The sequence below is a fragment of the Tursiops truncatus genome, chromosome 3, assembly GCF_011762595.2.
Source record: "Tursiops truncatus isolate mTurTru1 chromosome 3, mTurTru1.mat.Y, whole genome shotgun sequence".
NCBI lineage: Eukaryota > Metazoa > Chordata > Mammalia > Artiodactyla > Delphinidae > Tursiops > Tursiops truncatus.
In genome coordinates, this window is record NC_047036.1 from 52,433,759 (window position 1) to 52,455,051 (window position 21,293).

A 21,293-nucleotide genomic window follows, 5' to 3' on the forward strand; every position below is an offset into this window, starting at 1 on the left:
TCCACAGTTCCCACTGCTCCCTATTGCCTCAGAAACAACTTGCTTCGCACTTTTACATCACCAGCCTGGCCCCTCCAGGTGTGCAATCTCTGCTATAAATCTTGGTAAAATAAGTACATTCATGTTTGCTTAGTTTGTTGGCCACATTAGGTTACAAGTTCTTAGAGTTAGGAAACAAATTAACTTTTTCCTTCTAGCAGGATGTTCAGGGCAAATTAGTAATTAATAATTACTAGTTGATAATATTCAAGTATACAAACATAGACCCTCTTCCCTCTCCTTGCTTCTCTACTTTCTGGGAAAACCTATAGCAGTTAGAAAGCATGTTGGGGAATGGTCATAAGGCTAGATTTTACTTTACTTTCCCTGCTCAGTTTGGACTTTTATATATTTATAGCCACAAATGTACAACTACCTATATTTGGAAGGAAACTGGTTTTAGTTCCTTGGTTGATTTATGATAGTGCCTTGGGGGTTGTGATGAAGAGAGACTCATTGTAAAAGTAGCACAGGAGAGGGAACATGTTCCCTTTGCAGAACACTAGGTAGAGCAAGGGACTCGCCTAGAGCCCCATCTCCAGGACTGGAGTGTAGCACTTCCTCTCTTGAGCCCATGGCTTCTCTGGCTTAGTGTTGATGTAATGTTTGTAAGAGACTGTATTCTGCTTGGGGATTGGCTCAAGACCTTCATCGAAAGTTAATTAAATCTCTTAGATTGAATACTTATGCTGAGTTGCTAAAATTGCATTTTAAAAAATGGGGTTAGTGATGTGTTCTTATAGAACTAAAAACCTGTAGTTTAGGTTTATTTTCCCAAAAGATTTAAGAGTCAAGTCATAGAAACTAGATAGTTAACAAAAATGTAAAGATTATTTCCGTTATCATAGAATTTGAAGTATTTAATCACATTTTGAGATAATCATTTAGTTACAGTAAATGCTTTTTGCTTCCATTTTTCCTTCTTTATTTTATTCACTATGAGTTATTTTATTGTTCCCAAGAGGTTATAACTTTAAAATGAGTTAACATGTTACATTACATTTTCCTTTATAACATGAAATTTAATTATATTGCATTTAATTCATGTAAGTGTTCATCTAAGAACTAGATTTTAAAATATTTTTTGAGTTACTAGAAATAGAACTTCTCTTTTTCCTCCTTTTTTTATTTTCCTTTCCTTTTGCTCCTCTTCTTCCTTCTTCCTCTTTTTTTCTCAAATAAGTTCCTGAGCAATGTCTCCTGCTAGCAGATTCACAAAGTTGAGCCCATTAGAACTGGAAGAGGTTGTAGCTATTCTCCCATCCACGAGTTCCTGACCTGGGGTTCACTTACACAGGTGAAGTCCTAGGTGGGCTATTGTGGAGAGCCCAAAAACCTTGAAATTCTGTGCAAAGCTTTGTGTTCATATGCACTTCCCTGAGAAGAGGGTCTATATCTTCATCAAATTCTCAGAGGAGTCCATGACCCCAAAGATTAAATAAGTATCACTGATAAGAAAAACAATGGCCAAGATGTCAAAATAACTCATCCAGGATCATGTAACTATGTAGTGGCAGAACCAGGAGTAGAAACTAGGTCTTTGGATTCTAGTACAACGCTTTCTCTGCTACACTAAGAAAGCGGGCTTAGTTTCCATTTTTATGGAGTTGTTGATGTACAGTTGTTAGGTCTTCTTAAAGCTGTATTCCATGGATGGCTAAGGAGTTAGAAATAAATTACTAATAAAATCAGATTGATTAAAACAACTTATCAGCCAACCCAAACCAAAATACTGTCTACATTCCAAGTGTTCTGAGTCCTTTTATATAAAAAGTCACACACTCTGAGTATGTTTGATATCATATATACCTGAAGACAAAGTAAAAGAGGGAGGGAGGCAGAGAGAGTGAGAGGAAGTTGGGGGAGGGTAGGTCGTGTGTTTCCAGGGAGTGGGGTGGGGGAAGGGAGAGAAAGAATAGTGAGAACTTCCAAATCAGCAAGTCAGTTTTCTTCCTAACTTGTAATGGATGATGGGGGCATCCTCCCTTGGGAGAACCCAGGATATTTAAAACGTCTGGAGTATCACCTCTGCTGCTGCCTTCTCCCTGATTCAAGAAAGCATATTGGCAGGGAGAATTGCAACACCCCCAAGAACTAAGTATGAAGCCATAGGGTGCTGGACTTCACTGCAAGAACCACCATGCCCTGGAGCACTCTTTCAAAAAGCCTGCAGACACTAAGCCCTATGTAAACTAAGATGAAAGAGGACAGTGTTTCCACAGCACTACTCATATCCCCTGCCCTGCAACACTCAGCACTGACACCAAACCCATGAGCCCTGCTGTGGGCTGCCTGTCCTCAGAAGGATCTTTTGTCCCAGCTCCACGTTTCATTTTAGCTGTTTTGACAGGTGGTAGAGATTCCTAGTTCCTTGTCCACATTAACGTAAATGATCATCTTTTCAGACACAAATAACAACTCCTTTCCAAATGCTCTGAACATGGCCAGCTCACTGATTGTTCATAACCATGAATGGATTTTAAATTTCTCTCTACAAATAAGTTTATTTTTACCATGTTTTTAGATTCCACATATATGCATTAATATATGACATTTGTTTTTCTCTTTCTGACTTACTTCACTCTGTACGACAGTCTCTAGGTCCATCCATGTCTCTACAAATGACCCAATTTCATTCCTTTTTATGGCTGAGTAGTATTCCATAGTATATATGTACCACATCTTCTTTATCCATTCATCTGTCAATGGACATTTAGGTTGCTTCCGCATCCTGGCTATTGTAAATAGTGTTGCAATGAACACTGGGGTGCATGTATCTTTTCGAATCATGGTTTTCTCCAGATATATGCCCAGGAATGGGATTTCTGGATCATATGGTAGTTCTATCTTTAGTTTTTTAAGGAAAAAACCTCCATACTGTTCTCCACAGTGGCTGTATCAATTTACATTCCCACCAACAGGGCAGGAGGGTCCTCTTTTCTCCACACCTTCTCCAGTATTTATTGTTTGTAGATTTTTTGATGATGGCCATTCTGATCGGTGTGAGGTGATACCTCATTGTAGTTTTGATTTGCATTTCTCTAATAATTAGTGACGTTAAGCATCTTTTCATATGCCTCTTGGTCATCTGTATGTCTTTTTTGGAGAAATGTCTATTTAGGTCTTCCACCCATTTTTTGATTGGATTGTTTGTTTTTTTGATATTGGGCTGCATGAGTTGTTTGTATATTTTGGTGATTAATCCCTTGTCAGTTGCTTCATTTGCAAATATTTTCTCCCAATCTGAGGGTTGTCTTTTTGCCATACAACAGAAACTAACACAACATTGCAAGTCAGCATTGTCAACATTGTAAAGCAACTATAACCCAATTAAAAAAAAAAAATTTATCTCTGAGCAGAGATACAGATGCAAGGAAAGGCTTTTTTCCCCCCAATGGTGATAAAGATCATGGTTTAATCTTTTTTTCTCATGCTCTAATATAATAGAGATGAATCATGCCCAGGCAGTTTAATCATACCTGTCATAACGGAGGCTATAATTCTTTGGATTCTGTTTTATTAGCGGTATTTAAAAATCTGCCACAGCTCAGATTGCTCAGTTGGCCAAACAGCTTGACATCTCTTTCCCTTCCCCATCCCCCAAATTAAATAAAATAAAGGAAAAGAAGGAAGGGGAGAGTGGAAGGAAGGAGGGAAGAAAGGATGACAAAATTAGTCGAGTCTGTGACAGAGGCTGTCTGAAACACCGGGCCAGGCTGAGTTACTGCCTGCTGCTTGAGGGGAAGGCAGGGGAATGTGGGCCCAGAGAAGAACTGCAGAGGAGATGCTGTCCCTGAGCCTAGGCCACTGACCACACACCCCTGAGTGAAGGGCTCAGTAGAGCTTAGGTAAGTTACTGGGAGGATGCTGAGGTTAGGTTGGCTCTGGGGCTTTCAACTGGATTTTTCCTGTTACTTTCCTCTTCCCCCCACTGAGCCTTCATGGACCTCAGGGTAATTTGAATTTCTACAGCCTGTGGCTTAGGTGGGGTTTGACTTTGATGGTTCCTCAGATCACCCTTTCCCTCGGCTATCGATAAGGCAGATGCTGTGCTCCCCCGCTGGATTTGCCATCTTTCTCTGGGCTTCCCAGGGGAGGTAGTGATTTTTGGCAAGACGAAGCCCTCAGCAGCAAGCAGAGGCATCTCTTTCAACTGTCTGCGTTTTAGCAACATTTACTAAGCCGCCTCTGGCTATGGTGGCCATCATATGGTGTCGTGTTCTGGAGCACACAGCATCTGATGGCAGCCTACTATCCTCAAGGGGGGAGAAGGGATGAGTTTTTAATACACCAAGACCATGACTTGGCCTGTGGGAAAGACATCTGCCAACATCCATTTCCTGTGCAGAGGGAAGGAGCAGAGTGGTACACAGAAGACAAGCTTCAGCAGTTTTATTTCCTTGGCCTATAGACTGAGTTCAAAAGTTAGGCATCACCCTGTGAACTTCCCAACATATGGATGACGGCTGTGAAAGAGGAGTAAATTTAAGCACTGGATGGCAGATACGTCTTTGAGTGACTTCCAGAGTTGTTTTTTTTTTTTTTTTTTTTTGGGCAGGAGCTGCTTTGATTGATTTCCAGAGATTTTTTGCATCATTGACATCAAAATTAGATGGAAGGGAATCTTAAATAGCCTGGTAGCCACGATGTGTGTGTGCGTGTGCATGCATGTGTGAGTGTGTGTGTGAAAAGCCTTGGATCTTGATATTGAAAGGAAGACAGCCCTACAACCTTTCAGGCACAGAGGTTGGGGCGAGGTGTATGAATAGTTAAAGAGAATTCTGGTTTATTTCTTACTGAAATATCCACAAAGATCCAGCACGAGATGACCATTCATATTGCCACCCCAAACTAGATGACCCAGTGACAGAATCTGGGAGGGACTGACAATTATGAGGCAGATGGAGTTGGACTAGGAAAACTACTCAAGCTTTAGATTTGTTTCCAAAGCAGACTGCCTGAAAAAAAAGTCAAGCAGTATTGCATATCTTACCACCACCTGTCCTCTCAATATAAGAACTTAAGTCCTATATAATTTGAAAATGATCAGTTACACTTTCTGGGTCCCCCTCTTTGAGGCCAGAGGAGTATGTACTTTTTCACAGGTGCCTCCCTTACCAATTTTCTTTTTTGAAGTTTTGAATTTTATTTTATTTATTTTTTTATACAGCAGGTTCTTATTATTTATCAATCTTATACTTATTAGTGTATATATATCAATCCCAATCTCCCAATTCATCACACACACCCCCACCCCCACCATGTTCCCCCCTTGGTGTCCATACGTTTGTTCTCTACATCTGTCTCTCTATTTCTGCCCTGCAAACTGGTTCATCTATACCATTTTTCTGGTTCCACATATATGCATTAATGTATGATATTTGTTTTTCTCTTTCTAATTAATTCACTCTGTATGACAGTCTCTAGATCCATCCACATCTCTACAAATGACCCAATTTGGTTCCTTTTTATGGCTGAGTAATATTCCATTGTATATATGTACCACTTCTTCTTTATCCATTCGTCTGTCAATGGGCATTTAGGTTGCTTCCATGACCTGGCTATTGTAAATAGTGCTGCAATGAACATTGGGATGCATGTGTCTTTTTGAATTATGGTTTTCTCTGGGTATATGCCCAGTAGTGGGATTGCTGGGTCATATGGTAATTCTATTTTTAGTTTTTTAAGGAAACCCCATACTGTCCCCCATAGTGGCTGTATCAGTTACATTCCCCCCAACAGAGCAAGAGGGTTCCATTTTCTCCACACCCTCTACAGCATTTGTTGTTTGTAGATTTTCTGATGATGCCCATTCTAACTGGTGTGAGGTGATACCTCATTGTAGTTTTGATTTGCATTTCTCTAATAATCAGTGATGTTGAGAAGCTTTTCATGTGCTTCTTGGCCATCTGTATGTCTTCTTTGGAGAAATGTCTATTTAGATCATCTGCCCATTTTTTGATTGGGTTGTTTGTTTTTTTAATATTGAGCTACATGAGCTGTTTATATATTTTGGAGATTAATCCTTTGTCCATTGATTTGTTTGCAAGTATTTTCTCCCATTCTGAGGGTTGTCTTTTCGTCTTGTTTGTAGTTTCCTTTGCTGTGCAAAAGCTTTTAAGTTTCATTAGGACCCATTTGTTTATTTTTCTTTTTATTTCCATTACTCTAGGAGGTGGATCAAAAATGATCTTGCTGTGATTTATGTCAAAGAGTGTTCTTCCTATGTTTTCCTCTAAGAGTTTTATAGTGTCTGGCCTTACATTTAGGTCTTTAATCCATTTTGAGTTTATTTTTGTGTATGATGTTAGGGAATGTTTTAATTTCATTCTTTTACATGTAGCTGTCCAGTTTTCCAAGCACCACTTATTGAACAGACTGTCTTTTCTCCACTGTATATTCTTGCCTCCTTTGTCATAGATTAGTTGACCATAGGTACATGGGTTTACCTCTGGGCTTTCTATCCTGTTCCATTGATCTATATTTCTGTTTTTGTGCCAGTACCATACTGTCTTGATTACTGTAGCTTTGTAGTATAGTCTGAAGTCAGGGAGTCTGATTCCTTCAGCTCTGTTTTTTCCCTCAAGATTCCTTTGGCTATTCGGGTCTTTTTTTGTCTCCATACAAATTTTAAGATTTTTTGTTCTAGTTCTGTAAAAATTGCCATTGGTAATTAGATAGAGATTGCATTGAATCTGTAGATTGCTTTGGGTGGTATAGTCATTTTCACAATATTGATTCTTCCAATCCAAGAACATGGTATGTCTCTCCATCTATTTGTATCATCTTTAATTTCTTTCATCAGTGTCTTATAGTTTTCTGCATACAGGTCTTTTGTCTCCTTAGGTAGGTTTATTCCTAGGTATTTTATTCTTTTTGTAGCAATGGTAAACGGGAGTGTTTCCTTAATTTCTCTTTCAGATTTTTCATCATTAGTGTATAGGAATGCAGGAGATTTCTGTGCATTAATTTTGTATCCTGCAACTTTAGCACATTCATTGATTAGCACTAGTAGTTTTCTGGTGGCTTCTTTAGGATTCTCTATGTATAGTATCATGTCATCTGCAGTGACAGTTTTACTTCTTCTTTTCCAATTTATATTCCTTTTATTTCTTTTTCTTCTCTGATTGTCATGGCTAGGACTTCCAAAACTATGTTGAATAATAGTGGCGAGAGTGGACATCCTTGTCTTGTTCCTGATCTTAGAGGAAATGCTTTCAGTTTTTCACCATTGAGAATGATGTTTGCTATAGGTTTGTCATATACGGCCTTTATTATGTTTATTAGGTTCCCGGTATGCCCACTTTCTGGAGAGTTTTTGTCATAAATGGGTGTTGAATTTTGTCAAAAGCTTTTTCTGCATCTATTGAGATGATCATATGGTTTTTATTCTTCAATTTGTTAATATGGTGTATCACATTGATTTATTTGCCTATATTGTAGAATCCTTGCATCCCTGGGATAAATCCCAGTTGATCATTGTGTATGATCCTTTTAAAGTGTTGTTGGATTCTGTTTGCTAGTATTTTGTTGAGGATTTTGCATCTATATACACGAGTGATATTGGTCTGTAATTTTCTTTTTTTGTATTATCTTTGTCTGGTTTTGTTATCAGGGTGATGGTGACCTCATAGAATGAGTTTGGGAATGTTCCTTCCTCTGCAATTTTTTGGAAGAGTTTGAGAAGGATGGATGTTAGCTCTTCTCTAAATGTTTGATAGAATTCACCTGTGAAGCCATTTGGTCCTGGACTTTTGTTTGTTGGAAGAATTTTAACCACAGTTTCAATTTCATTACTTATGATTGGTCTGATCATATTTTCTATTTCTTCCTGGTTCAATCTTGGAAGGTTATACCTTTCTAAGAATTTGTCCATTCCTTCAGGTTGTCTATTTTATGGGACAGAGTTGCTTGTAGTAGTCTCTTAGGATGCTTTGTATTTCTGCGGTGTCTGTTGTAACTTCTCCTTTTTCATTTTTAATTTTATTGATGAATCCTCTCCCTCATTTTCTTCATGAGTCTGGCTAATGGTTTATTAATTTTGTTTATCTTCTCAAAGAACCAGCTTTAAGTTTTATTGATCTTTGCTATTGTTTTCTTTGTTTCTATTTCATTTACTTCTGATCTTTATGATTTCTTTCCTTCTACTAACTTTGGGTTTTGTTTGTTCTTCTTTCTCTAGTGCCTTTAGGTGTCAGGTTAGATTGTTTATTTGAGATTTTTCATGTTTCCTGAGGTAGGCTTGTATTGCTATAAACTTCCCTCTTAGAACTGCTTTTGCTGCATCCCATAGGTTTTGGGTCATTGTGTTTTCATTGTCATTTGTTTCTAGGTATTTTTTGTTTTCCTCTTTGATTTCTTCAGTGATTTCTTGGTTATTTAGTAATATATTGTTTAGCCTCCACCATGTGTTTGTGTTTTTTACGTTTTTTTCCCTGTAATTGATATCTAATCTCATAGCGTTGTGGTCAGAAAAGATGCTTGATATGATTTTAATTTTCTTAAATTTACTGGGGCTTGATTTGTGACCCAAGTTGTGATGTATCCTGGAGAATGTTCCATGTGCACTTGAGAAGACAGTGTAATCTGCTGTTTTTGGATGGAATGTCCTATAAATATCAATTAAATCTATCTGGTCTATTGTGTCATTTAAAGCTTGTGTTTCCTGATTAATTTCCTTTTTAGATGATCTGTCCATTGGTGTAAGTGAGGTGTTTAAGTCCCCCACTATTATTGTGTTACTGTCGATTTCCTCTTTTATAGCTGTTAGCAGTTGCCTTATGTATTGAGGTGCTCCTATGTTGGGTGCATATATATTTATAATTGTTATATCTTCTTCTTGGATTGATCCCTTGATCATTATGTAGTGTCCTTCCTTGTCTCTTGTAACATTCTTTATTTGAAAGTCTATTTTATCTGATATGAGTATTGCTACTCCAGCTTTCTTTTGATTTTTATTTGCATGGAATATCTTTTTCCATCCCCTCACTATCAGTCTGTATGTGTCCCTAGGTCTGAAGTGGGTCTCTTGTAGAGAGCATATATGTGGATCTTGTTTTTGTATCCATTCAGCGAACCTGTGTTTTTTATTTATTTATTTATTTTGCGGTACATGGGCCTCTCACTGTTGTGGCCTCTCCCGTTGTGGAGCACAGGCTCTGGACACGCAGGCTCAGTGTCCATGGCTCACGGGCCCAGCCGCTCTGTGGCATGTGGGATCCTTCCAGACCGTGGCACGAACCCATGTCCCCTGCATTGGCAGGCGGACTCTCAACCACTGTGCCACCAGGGAAGCCACAAGCCTGTGTGTTTTGGTTGGAGTATTTAATCCATTTATGTTTAAGGTAATTATCAATATGTATTTTCCTATTACCATTTTCTTAATTGTTATAGGTTTGTTTTTTTAGGTTCTTTTCTTCTCTTGTGTTTCCCACTTAGAGTAGTTCCTTTAGCATTTGTTGTATAGCTGGTTTGGTGGTGCTGAATTCTCTTAGCTTTTGCTTGTCTGTAAAGCTTTTGATTTCCCTGTCAAATCTGAATGAGATCCTTGCCGGGTAGGGTAATCTTGCTTGTAGGTTCTTCCCTCTCATAACTTTAACTATGTCATGCCACTCCCTTCTGGCTTGTAGAGTTTCTGCCGAGAAATCGGCTGTTAACCTTATGGGAGTTCCCTTGTGTGTTATTTTTTGTTTTTCCCTTGTTGCTTTCAATAATTTTTCTTTAATTTTTGCCAGTTTGATTACTGTGTGTTTCGGCATGTTTCTCCTTGGGTTTATCCTGTATGGGACTCTCTGTGCTTCCTGGACTTGGGTGGCTATTTCCCATGTTAGGGAAGTTTTCGACTATAATCTCTTCAAAATTTTTCTCGGGTCCTTTCTCTCTCTCTTCTCCTTCTGGGACCCCTATAATGTGAATGGTGTCCCATTTAATGTTGTCTCAGAGGTCTGTTAGGCTGTCTCCATTTCTTTTCATTCTTTTTTCTTTAATCTGTTCCACAGTAGTGAATTCCACCATTCTGTCTTCCAGGTCACTTATCCGTTCTGCCTCAGTTATTCTGCTATTGATTCCTTCTAGTTTATTTTTCAGTTCAGTTATTGTATTGTTCATCTCTGTTTGTTCTTTAATTCTTCTAGGTGGTTGTTCTTTAATTCTTCTCGGTCTTTGTTAAACATTTCTTGCATCTTCTCAATCTTTGCCTCCATTGTTTTTCCCAGATCCTCGATCATCTTCACTGTCATTATTCTGAATTTTTTTCTGGAAGGTTGCCTATCTCCATTTCATTTAGTTGTTTCTCTGGGGTTTTATCTTGTTCCTTCATCTGGTACATAGCCCTCTGCCTTTTCATCTTGTCTATATTTCTTTGAATGTGGTTTCTGTTCCACAGGCTGCAGGATTATAGTTCTTCTTGCTTCTTCTCTCTGCCCTCTGGTGGATGAGGCTATATAAGAGACTTCTGCAAGGTTCCTCCCAATTTTCTACATCTAGGCAGAGACTTAAAATCTCAGAAGTCAACTGAGCATGAGAGGGGTGTGTTTGTGCGTGTGTGTGTGAATGTGTGTGCACGTGCACACACATGCATACAGTAGCACTATATATTTTGGGAGATATATTCTCATGAATAAAGCACTAGTACAGGAGCAGTGCATGCTGAGAATTCCAGTCTCTCATGTACTCCGTTGGCTCAAGGGTGAGAGAACAAGAAAGAAGAGGTATGAAGTAGATACCTTTGCAACAAATCAAAGATCATTTTATGAAAACCCAGACAAAACTGAGAATTAATTACCCTGGGAGATTGCATATCACATTCTCTGTTGACAAACTCTGAGGCCAGATGGATGCTTCATTCAAGGAGGAGAAAACAATAACATGAGGCCTGTGAAAAAATGGTGCAGAGCAAAGGGAAGGAAAGGATCTGGGTAACTCAGAGGAAAAACATACATAAATATCATCTCCCACAGAATTGAGAAGAAAATTTCACAAGACTTGTATGCGGGCCTCTCACTGTTGTGGCCTCTCCCGTTGCGGAGCACGGGCTCTGGACGCACAGGCTTAGCGGCCACGGCTCACGGACCCAGCCGCTCCACGGCATGTGGGATCTTCCTGGACTGGGGCACAAACCCGTGTCCCCTGCATCAGCAGGTGGACTCTCAACCACCACGCCACCAGGGAAGCCCCTCACAAGACTTTTTGATATTCAAGAAGACTTGACCTCTATCAGGAGAGAAAGTCAGAAGTAAAAAAGAGCTGAACTGAAAAGGCAGTTAAATAAGATAAAAAGGGAGTTAGCTCAATTGAGAGAGGATTGCTCACAGAATGAATGAAAATGTGGAATTAACAATTACACTGAAGGCAGCAAAAGCAGAATTGATGTGAAAAAAAGCTGAGTGCAAATGTCCCATGATCCTCTTTAAAGAGAATATGTAATATGAAATTAACAATAATCTGGATTTTAAAGTCCAGATTATATGAAAAAAAACCTGAGAGTGGACAGAAGAGAAGAAGGAATGTGCTTAATATCTTATCTCAAATAGGGGCAACTTAAAAGCTACAATATTCTCTTGGTTCCGACGGGGAAATATAGGCTGAAGTATTATATACAGAGGTATTATTTAGTGCAATAAAAGGCAAACGAATTCCAGAACCCTGGAGAAAATAAATCAAAATCACCTGAGCAAACATAAAGAATACACATAGTAAAAGACATAAAACTAAATTAGCCTCAAGAAAGCATAGAATACTGTGATAAAAATAAGAACAACCAGATCGGCTGAACTAAAAAATATAAAAATGGATAAAATATTCTTATTAAAAGAAGTAGAAGCTCCTATTGAGTCAAAAAACGGCATCCAATTTTATGCTGTTGAAAAGCAGTAGACCTAAAACAAAGTGAAGCAATGTTTATATGTAAAAGGATAAGTGTAGGTATGTTAGATAATGAAAAACAAAACAAGGGATGATGTAGATATGATAAGGTAGAATTTAAGAAACAAATTAAATAAGATTATGGGATCTTTTATTTTGATTAAATAAATTATTTTGAAAACTATATAGCCATAATGAATCCTTATGAACCAAATAACATTGCTTCAAAGTATACAAAGCATATAATGTTAGAAGTAGAAAGAGAATCTGAACCATGTCAGTAGTGAGGGTTACTTTGATATCTATATCTAAATCTAATCTATATCTAAGTATCTTTTTTCTAGCATCTATGGAAATATTATTAAAATCACCTAAAACAGATCTTAAAGAAAAGTAAATAAATTTTCCAAAAAGAAACTTCAACACACCATCACCACCACCACAGTATCCTTGTCATCTGGCATGGTGCAGAACTTTTTTGAATGCACATCCTTTCCAGTTCTCCAGTTTACATGGTCCCAAAAGTCCCTGATAGTTTTACTTATTTGTCTTACTTGCCTGGCCCTATACATTTGAATTTGCAAGCTTTGATAAAGGCTAGACATTTAATAAGAGGTTCTTACTATCTTTGTTTGGGTTAAAAGCCATTACACAGGAGTTTATACTCACAGAATCTGCTGGGGGCTGGGCTGGGGCAATCTTCCAAAGTGTAAGATAAGTTTAGTTGAAGCCTGCATTGGAAAGGCTGCAGTGGGCTCTGCCGAAAGTCTAATAAAGGGTGGCTGTTGGACCTTGATTGAGAGGTGAGGTAACTACATCTTCTTAAAGCAAAACAGGGAAATGGAAGGATTATTAAGCCATGACTGTTAACAGTTGTAGATTTATTCGAATGGTTTTAACAAGATTTCCTGTAGGCAATGGTATTCTGAAATTTCTAAATATATTTTCTAGGTATATTTAGTTCCTAGGTATATTAGTATTCACTCATTTGTACTTGCTTTAACCTAAAAAGGACTTAAGTCAGTTACAAAGACTGTGACATACCAAGGGTGGGAAGCGGTCTGCCCCAGAGACAAGCAAAAGAGGAGTTTAAGACCAATAATAAAACTGGCTAAAAGCCAGTTTGCTTTTTATTAGCACGTATACCAGTATTCTAAACAGTATCAGTGATAAAATGCTTCTTCTTGCCATGATGGACCACTCCATCATTTATTTATTTATTTATTTATTTATTTATTTATTTATTTATGTTTTTGGCTGTGTTGTGTCTTCTTTGCTGCATGCGGGCTTTCTCTGGATGCGGCAAGTGGGGGCTGCTCTTCGTTGTGGTATGTGGGCTTTTCGTTGCGGTGGCTTCTCTTGTTGTGGAGCACAGGCTCTAGGTGCACGGGCTTCAAAAGTTGTGGTGTATGGGCTCAGTAGTTGTGGCTCACGGGCTGTAGAGCACAGGCTCAGTAGTTGTGGTGCATGGGCTTAGTTGCTCTGTGGCATGTGGGATCTTCCTGGACCAGGGTTGGAACCTGTGTCCCCTGCATTGGCAGACGGATTCTTAACCACTGCGCCATCAGGGAAGTCCCTCCATCATTTATTTTTAATACAAACCGTGTTTGCATCTATTTAAAGTAGTTTGTATTTATTTTAATTAATTAATGATTAATTAATTAATTTTTCATTTTTTAAAAAATTGGAGTTAGTTGCTTTACAATATTGTGTTAGTTTATACTGTAAAGTGAATCAGCTATACATATACATATATCTTCTTTTTTGTAGATTTCCTTCTCATGAACTAGTTTGTATTTATTTTAAATGGTCCTTCAGAATTGTGTAACATAGCCTATAAATTGGAATAGTGTCAATGCTTCATTTGTAATAAAGTTTTATTTCAGTGAAAAATACATGTGCTGTGCCTATAACATAATGGGTTGGATTTCTATAGGACTCAGCCTGTGACTTGCTTAGATAAATTGCCTGGGCAAGCTGCCTTTCTCTTCAGACCATTGATCAGTTATTACCATCAGCCTAGTACTAGTTGCTCAGTTTAAGGCAGAGGAACCAAGAAAAAATAAAATTGTTTGTGTGTGCTAGTGTTTCAGGCCCACATTTAAGAAATGATAGCAAACATCATCCCAGATTATGTTTTTCTTAAAAAAATTACCATGTATATTTAGCAACAAGTAGAATGGACATTATGATACACTTAGACTCATAGTGCCAGACTGACTCCAGCACTGAAGGAAAAAAGGGAGGGTGGTGGCTGTGATATTTTTTTTTTTTTTTTTTTTTTGTGGTACGCGGGCCTCTCACTGCTGTGGCCTCTCCCGTTGTGGAGCACAGGCTCCGGACGCGCAGGCCCAGCGGCCATGGCTCACGGGCCCAGCCGCTCCGCGGCATGCGGGATCTTCCTGGACCGGGGCACGAACCCGCGTCCCCTGCATCGGCAGGCGGACTCTCAACCACTGCGCCACCAGGGAAGCCCTGTGAGATGTTTTGACCTCTGAGCCCTGTACAGATTGTTCAAAAGGGCTTTGGAAATCTTCAGGCAAAAATGCTGTGAGAAGGATGATGCATCTGAGAAAAGAGATAGGCGGGGCCACAGTCTCTTATTCTACAGGCTTTCCTATTTCCTTCCTTATCTTTTGAGAAAGAAAACTGCATAAAAAGCAGCCATGCTATACCTTGCAGAGGATTGAGAGTTTGAAAAGGACCACAAAGGACTGGCTTTGGGGTATAGAAATGGCTAATTCTCGAAGGAGAAACAGGTCTAACGGTTTTAAACACCTCTTTAGGGGATAATTATGAATATGACTTGATCTATTCTTGCAGATATATTCAAATCTACAGCAAAGTTTCTTTGGTCATCTCCTTTCTTAATGCTCACGTCAGAGCCCTTGAAAAATTGTTTCCCCAATGTTGTCATACGGCCAATACTTAGGTAAATGGAACAACAAGGGTTATATTAATACTGTTTAACCACTGGCAGTACAGGCACCAAGCAAAGTGGAACCCCAATGAGTCATCACATATGTGCACAGCTGGCACAGCTGTGTCAGCGTGTGCTGGCTGAGTGTCAGCGCTGGGGCATGGGCCAACCTTGGAAACTTCAGAAAGTCTTCACTGGTTATCCCACCCCAAGAGAAAACACACACGTGCATACACACACAGACACACACACACTAGCAGGAAAGAAGTGAGATTTATTAAAACCAGATTAAGGCATGCCAAGACAAAAATCTATAATTGGCACCAAAACATCACTGGAATTAAAGGGAAATATTACCCCAGTTAACTCAGGGATCCTTATATAGCTAAAGTATAAATCCATTCCTGTCCTTGAAATAAACAGTGCCCTTAAGTGGAAGTATAAGGCACTGATCTATTTCTATTGAGTACTTCTGTACAGGGCAAGATTCATTGTGTAAATGCAGATGGTGTGTTGCTCTGTACCAAACTTGGTAACAATGGCCACAGAACTCAGAGCTTCCCAATAGTTTGTCATCGGTATGCTGAGATATCACACATGGGTGCTTGTGTTGCTACAAGACATAGTTACTCTCAGCCTTCAGGGGGCAGGGCAGGGGCCATGGTGGGAGGAGCTCCTGAGCGGCCTCAGGAGCTGCTTTGTGGTCCCCTTGGGTGGCAGCCCTGCTGAGCAACACCCAGCACTCATGGCTCTAGATGGCTGTGCCGAGTGAGGTCAGGGAGCTGTACTCCCCAGAGACCTCCTTCCGCAGCCAGCTGCAGAGTACACTCTGCTACCCACCGTGGATAAGTACCTGCCCACGGAGCTGTTGGAGGATCCGTATGTTTGGTGCCCTAAAAGTAGGTGCTTGGAAGTGGGGGAGGTGCAGAGGCTGGATAGGGCTCCTTGTGGGCCTAGCTCCAGGTCCTGGCTCTGCCTCAGTCTAAGTATGTGTGTTAGTTTTCCATTAATATTGTAACACATGACCACAAACTCAGTGGCTTAAAACAATACAGGTTTATTATGTTACAGTTCTAGAGGCCAGAAGTCTGAGATGGGATTCACTGGAACAAAAGTCAAGATGTCGGCAGGGTTGCATTCCTTCTGGAGGCTCTAGGGGAAAATGTGTTCCCTAACCTTTTCTAGCTTCTAGAAGCCACTTGCATTCCTCAGCTTGTGACCCCTCCCTTCGTCTTCAAAGCCAACAGCATGGCGTCTTCCAATCTCTCCCTGACTCTGTCTTTCGTTTCTGTTGTTCCATCTTCTCTGACTCTGACTCTTCTGCTTCCTCCTTTTTCTTATAAGGACCCTTCGAATTACATTGATTCCACTTGGGTAATCAGGAGCATCCTCCCATCTCGAGACTCTTAATTCAACCACTTGCAAAGTCCCCTTTGCCATGTGAAGTAACACATTCAGAGGTTCCAGGGATCACGATATAGGTATCTTTGGGGGACTGTTATTCAGCCTTCCATACAGATGATGGCTCCCTTGTCTGTTTTGCAGGTGACTGGGCCTGAAGGATGACATTCGTGACTTCCAAGTTAGAGTGTTATTGTTATTTTGAAATGCTTGATGTAAAAAAGTTCATTGGATCAAAAATCTGTTCCCATCATTAAATACATTTCAATATTACATTGCCAGTGAAAAGAAAGAAGAGTGTTTGGATTTTTTTTTTTATAAATTTATTTATTTATTTTTGGCTGTGTTGGGTCTTCATTGCTGCACATGGGATTTCTCTAGTTGTGGCGAGCAGGGGCTACTCTTCATTGTGGTGCATGGGCTTCTCATTGCAGTGGCTTCTCTTGTTGCAGAGCACAGGCTCTAGGCGTGCGAGCTTCAGTGGTTGGGGTGCACGGGCTCAGTAGTTGTGGCTCACGTGCTCTAGAGCGCAGGCTCAGTAGTTGCGGTGCACGGGCTAAGTTGCTCTGCAGCATGTGGGATCTTCCTGGACCAGGGATAAAACCTATGTCCCCTGCATTGGCAGGCAGATTCTTAACCACTGCACCACCAGGGAAGTCCCTGGTTGGATTTTTAAAACAATTTTCACTGTCGTGAAATTTCCAATGTTATAAAAATGGTTTTAAAATTTGTATTATATGTATGTGAACAAAATTTCTCATTGATGTAACTCTCACAAATTTCAAGGGTCACCATTGAAAACTCTTGATCAGGAATTGTGTGTAGCCATTTCAGCCTTAAAATGTGATATAAGAAAGTTATTCTTGTTATCTTCATGGAAGCAAGCTCAAGGTTCTCATTAAAAAATGTGAAAAGATTTTTGGGGAAGGTTTATTCTAGTTCAATATTCAATATCTTCCCTAATATCTTTTATTTTTATCATGATTAAATATAAAACAAAGAAAATGTAATGTTTTTACCCAAGTTCCAAAGAGATATGCCCAAATCTTCCCCAGATTACCTCAGCATGCCATATAAATATTATCATTTTCTATGTGTGGATAATGTGAAAAATGATTGAGGAGAGTGGATGTGGGTGACCCCATCCTTTGTACTTGTACAGGACCAACTCAAAACAATTTCAAAGGAAATATTACAAAATGATAGACAATTCCATTATAAGATCAATTGCAATGTTTAGAACACATAATAAATCCCTTAATTTGACCATAGATAAAGAAGTATATAGTACTTCCTTGCTGTCCACAGGGGATAGGTTCAAGGACCCCCACAGATACCAAAAGCCAAGGATGCTCAAGTCCCTTACATAAAATGGTGTAGTATTTGCATATGAGCTACGCACATTCTCCTGTACACTTTATTATTTATTTATTTATAAATGTATTTATTTATTTTTGGCTGCGTTGGGTCTTCGCTGCTGTGCGCAGGCTTTCTCTAGTTGTGGCGAGCAGGGGCTACTCTTCCGTTGTGGTGCACGAGCTTCTCATTGCGGTGGCTTCTCTTGTTGCAGAGCATGGGCTCTAGGCGTGTGGGTTTCAGTAGTTGTGGCATGCGGGCTCAGTAGTTGTGGCTCACGAGCTCTAGAGTGCAGGCTCAGTAGTTGTGGTGCACGGGCTTAGTTGCTCCGCGGCATGTGGGATCTTCCCAGACCAGGGCTCAAACCCGTGTCCCCTGCACTGGCAGGCGGATTCTTAACCCCTGCACCACCAGGGAAGCCTATATATATACTTTAAGTCATCCTATATACTTTAAGTCATCCCTGGATTACTTATAATATCTAATATAATGTAAATGCTATGTAAATAGTTGTAAATACAATGAAAAACTGTGTAAATAGTCTCCCTCAAGTTCTATTTTTGGAATTTTCTGGAATTCCTCCTCCTCCCCTGAATATTTTCCATCGAGGTTGGTGGATGTGGAGCCTACAGGATATGGAGGGATGACTGTCCATATGTCTATATATGTAGATATGTATCTACGTGTGTTTATATATGTAGATATGTGTATATGTATATCTGTTTATGTGTACACATCCTATATATGTGTGTACATATTTGAATGTATACACACACACACACATATCTTTAGAAGGTTCCTATTTCAAGGTCCCAAAGTCTGGTGCCTTGAGGGACTCGACAGGGGCGTACCCAGGCCTCCCTCCCTGTGGGCCCTTGAACGAGCTAGTTACCTAACTTGAGTGCCATCTTCCGCCTCACACTTGTCGTCCACCTCGTAGGGTTATTGTGAAGGTCAGAGGAGGTTAAAAAGGCACAAAAGTGTCCGTCACAACCCCAGACGCTCATCGTGATCACTCAGTAAAGGTTAATGCCCATCTCCTTTGAACTCTTTGGAAAGAAAATGATTCATGTCTCTAAGTCAGGCCAGGTTTGTTTCTTTTAAGTGAAAGAGGTCCATTTCATAAACAGATGAGCTGAAATGGCTGAGATTTTGTTAGGTTCGGAAGAAGCGCAGGAGGCCTCGCCACGTCGGCAGTCGCCCCGCCCAGGGCAGCCGTCAGAGTTCTGCGCAGCAGGGAGAGGGTGAAGGTTACACCTTCCTCTCTTTATTCTCTTCCACACATGCCCAGGCAGTCAGTTCAAACATGTCATTGTCCAGCGTGAAGCGCAGCAGACCGTAATGGCTAAAGAGCCCACGCTGCGGAGTGAGCCCCGCCTTCAGCTTTTCTCACCCCGGGAGAGGCCAGGAGTCACGTGGGGTGGGGAAACCCAGGAGGAAGGCCAAGGGCACCACCTCCTACGGACCCAGCGGGACCTCGTCATCCCCGCAACCCCGCAGGTATTCGGACGGAAGCCGGCACCGGTCGTGATAAATATTTAGTAAGCCCCACTCTGCGTCTGGTGTCTGCGTATAATGAATGAGGTGGCAGAGGGTTTTAAGTTAAAAGGCCTAAAATCTATTTAACGCCTTGGGTGGGCATCAGAATTAGGTGACAGGTGAATCATGCAGAAGTTGAGGCAAGAAACGGCCTCGTGCCGGAGTGAATACAAGCGCTGAGATGCGTCCCTGAGTCATTTCTTATGCGTTATAGTCAGCACGTTTCTGGGGACTCTGTGTGTGCCTACCTGGTCAATGCTTGTTAGTTTATTGTGTGGAGGATTTTTGAGTTATATAACCTGTTCTCTGCTCTAGAAACGTGCAAAACGAGTCATAATGTGGATAGTGTATGAAGAGGTCTGCGTTCGCAGGCTGAGGAGGGGTTTACAGGATGGGAGACAAACGTGTGTGAGCAGCCTCTGTAGGTGAGGGGCAAGGGCAGCCGCTCTTCCCCGGAGGACAGAGCCGTCTGTTTCAGGTCCCGGTGACTTGGGGTCCCCTGAATGCGTCCATGCCTGGCGAGCCCAGGATATTGCCTACCTTCAGCGTGGGCACAAGTCAGCAAAAGCAAAGAGGCCTGGGTTTGGCATAATTTGCCAGAGGACTGGTGCCTGTCGTCAGGATTTCTAGATTCTTTTATCCTGGGAGGCAGTTGGAATGGGCGGGGGAGGGACGAGGGCGACAGTGCTGCCTCTGTAAGCATTCTCACCTGCAGAATGTAGGGGGTGGACTGTCCAGCTTGAGCTCAATGCCCCTCTTCTTCCCTTCCCAGGGCTACGTCCTCCCTTGGCTATTTCTCATTTATTCATTCAACAAACATTAACTGGTGCTGGGTGCTATGCAGAGCACTGCAGGGCAAGACAGGCCCTGTCCCCCTGTTGGCCCTGACCAACGTGGCCAGCAGAGAGTAGGAGAGACATAAATAAGCAGGTGGTTACAGTCTAGGGGGGGTCAGTGACATGCAGGCCAAGACCTGAAGGATCTAAAGATGCTGGGCAAGGGTCTGAACAGGAGGACTGGAGGAGGGTGGAGAGTATTCCACAGAGGCCCACAAGTGAGGGCGCAAGTGGGGCACGTTCTATCAGGGCTCAAGTTCCTTTTGTTCTCTAATCCATAAACCAGGAAAGGGTATGGTGGAGAGCCATGAAAATAGGCCGAAACAGGCAGGAGAATGGAGGAGATTCTTTTCCTCTATTATTCTTCCTTGCTTCCTTCCTCCCTCCCTCCATCCCTCCCCTCCGCTCTCCTCCTCTCCCTTCCACTCCCTTCCTTCCTCTCTTTCTTTTTTATTTTGAAACCACTCAATCTATAAACACTTTGTCTAGCATGGAAATATAGGGACCCAAAAGAACCAAACACTCCCCCAGTGGAGCCCTCTCAGACATGGTGGGTAGGGGTACCAGGTGGTCCTCCAATGCTTGCAGGCATCAGGATAACCTGGCGGGCTTGTTAAAAAACAGTCTGCTAGGCCCACCTCTGGAGTTTCCGTTTCAGTGCATCTGGGTCGAGCCCAAGAACCTGCATTTCCAGCCTGTTCCCAGGGGTACTGATGCTGCTGTTGGGTGGACCACATCGGAGACTCTCTGATCTACACCCTCACTGCCCTAACTGTAGTCCCAGACCAGCAGCTGGAGCATCACCCGGGAGCTTATTAAACATGCAGAATGCTGGGCCTGAGCCCAGGCCTCCTGAAGCAGAAGCTGCATCCTAACAAGGCCCCCAGGGGGTTCACAGGCACATGGCAGCTGGAGAACCTTCCCTAGACGTCCAGAGCCCTTAGCCCCACACTTTGAGATGCTTCCACTAAGCAAAATAGCCGTCCATGAGCTCTCCCTCCACGTCCTGGCCCTGTGGTGCTGAGGCAGGACAGTGCCCCCTCAGTGGCCTTGGGGACAGGGGATAGGAGGAAGGAGATCCCGTCCACGTTAGGAGAGACCTCGGCCACAGCCTCTGAGTGACGTGTAGTATGGGCACATTTCCACAGCCCCCATGGAGCTGTCTTTTCTATGGTGCTGCTGAGTTACATCCTCCTGAGCTCACAGAGAAGCAGAGGCTGGACCCCATTCTGGACAGAGCTTCCCTGCAGCACCAGCTGGAGACTCCACCTGAGGTCCTCCACTTCGGTTAGGCCCTTTCAGAAATGTTCAGTCTTGGATCCAAAATATATAAAGAACTT